This window comes from Theobroma cacao, chromosome 3, assembly GCF_000208745.1.
Source record: "Theobroma cacao cultivar B97-61/B2 chromosome 3, Criollo_cocoa_genome_V2, whole genome shotgun sequence".
Taxonomy (NCBI): Eukaryota; Viridiplantae; Streptophyta; class Magnoliopsida; order Malvales; family Malvaceae; genus Theobroma; species Theobroma cacao.
In genome coordinates this window covers 23,046,776-23,049,146 of record NC_030852.1, presented here as the reverse complement: position 1 = coordinate 23,049,146, position 2,371 = coordinate 23,046,776, and the positions used below count along the sequence as shown (strand labels likewise).

The 2,371-nt window shown below is 32.8% G+C and overlaps 1 long non-coding RNA gene across 1 annotated transcript; it reads right to left on the bottom strand.

Annotated features, from left to right (window-relative positions):
* On the bottom strand, positions 452-2,120 carry LOC108661281. The gene is made up of 3 exons (XR_001927037.1): positions 2,080-2,120; positions 1,350-1,423; positions 452-480 (listed from the first exon to the last, which is right to left on the bottom strand). It is a non-coding gene; the product is annotated as an uncharacterized LOC108661281 (long non-coding RNA).

The window sequence follows — 2,371 nt, the reverse complement described above, 5'->3', positions numbered from 1 at the left end:
AATCTCGCATTTCAAAAAAAAAATCACAAGTCATTTTCTAATAAAAATAATAAAATATTATTTTCTGGCTCACAGGGGCATTTTCATAATTTTTCGTCAAAAATCTCAAAACTTGCTAAAAATGTAGTAGGTGAGCAGAAAATATATATTTAATGATTTAAAAACAAATTACGTATCTAAAACGTTCATTTGAAAGCAAATTGTTGACAACTAGTACTATTCAAAAATAATAAATAAAATATTCTATTTTCTCATAAAATAAATTTTTATAAAAATATTCGTAAATAATTTTTCGCACATGAAAGTAAAGTAAAAATTGTATGAATAGAAATACAGATAACCAAAATATAAGTTTTGATCTGCAATGACACGTGGGCTCCAATTGACCAAGAGGATGTAAGACTGTGAACTCTTACTTTCTATAATGCAGTTCCGAGCTTAGTTCTCGTCCTACTCGACTATCTACAAACTGTCCTGAGCCTGAAAAATGTATAGGAAGAAGGGGTGAGATTTTATAATCCCAGTGAGTAAACAGATACCATCTAAAGTATCTAAAGCCGAGTAAATGGAGACAATTAAAATAAGTCATCATACTGTAATTTCATTACCTTTCAGTTCATTTCAACCAAATAAAATCAATCCATATAAATCGAGTAATCAACTTGGCTTATGAATTTCTTAAAACTTTGGCTCGTGCCAAAACTCATACTCGGTGATACCTTGCGCAGGGCATCCAACCGAGTCCGCCAAGGCTATTAAAATTTCGTATACACTTAAAATATATTTTTAGTTTGAGAAAAATACAGCCGTTCCTTGGCGTTGGCTGAGTTCCCCTTCACGTGGTGGTTTGGCGTGAAGTGAACCCTAAGCTTTACCCCAGGAGATACCCTACGCGCCTCTCCGTTCGAGGTAATAATATAATGGAGTTTACCGTGCCCCTCTAATAGGCTGGTCCACGGAACCCCCTCTGCAGTAAATAATTAATATATAATCCACCAATCAATAAAATTCATTCTAGCATGACATGGCAATTTATCGCAACCTAGCCTCTCAAGGCTGAATACACAGTATAAATAATTCTAACACCAAAATCAGTTTAGCCATTCATGCTCATTTATTGTCATAAGCCATTCAATTCAAAACCATAAATTTGCAACACAAACTAGCAGTCTCCAATTACTCTATTTTCAAAACCAATATTCGATTTTCCAGAAAATTTATAAAATCATTTTATAAAATCACAATTTCTCTTAAAACATAGCAATTTACCATTTAAACCCATTTTTCATAAAATCACACAGTTGTATAAAACTACTCTAGATAATTAAGACGATAATAAGTTTACTCACAGTATTAGGAGTAGAAATACTCCTATCTTCCGCCCTCGGGTGCAGTCTCTTACCCGAAACAATTGACTCACCACCTATCCATAATCCATGACACAAAATTCAATAAATTGTGTCAATTTATCATAAATTATTTCAGGCTCTTATCCATGCGTATGCACTAGATAGGATTTGAAATGTCTAGACAATCGCTTAATTGCGGTGTCCGACCTAACTCGCCTATACACGGTGTAAATTCCTAAAATCCCCAATTCGACTCCAATTCCATCCATTTCAATTTCAATTATCCAATTATATCCACAATACCTCAATGACTGTGAATTTGGTCCAATTTATCAGTCCGGACTATAAATTACGCTTTTACCCCTAGTGGGTAAAAATTTCAATTTATTGCACCGAAAATTCCCATTTAATTTCCAACCTCATAATTCATCATTTTTCCACCCAATTCTCTTAAAATAAAGTCAACCTCATCCTCACATACCATTGGCTAGATTCGGCCTAGGGAAATTCATGGAGAAGATAAATATTTTTCTTGTTGTTTTACTCATAAACATGCTAAACTAACACTAAACACTAACATAGCTCAAAATCAAATTTATCTAACAACTTTCTCTCTCTAAACCCATATGACCAGAATTCAAATCATCCTCAAATCACATGATTCAACCATGAAAAATGATGGAAAATGCATGGGAAAGGTAAAGCACAAGACAAATTTAAGAAATGTTACCTTTTTTCACTTGATTTTTGAATTTCCACCTATTTTCCCTTTAAATTTCTTAGCTAGGGTTTTATTTTCTCCTTTCTCTCTCTTGTTTCTTGCTTGGCCGAATGTTGAAGAAGAAGAATGGGTGGGCTGATTTTTTTATGCCTTTTTTATTGTTTAATGAAATAATATTATTTTATTCATATTTTAAATATTTTATTAATTCATTTTTTTTTCTAGCCATCCATTTGTCCTACTTTTTCCACCATGCATTCCCTTTGACTTATCCAAGTCTTAAGTGAAATTTTCAGATTTT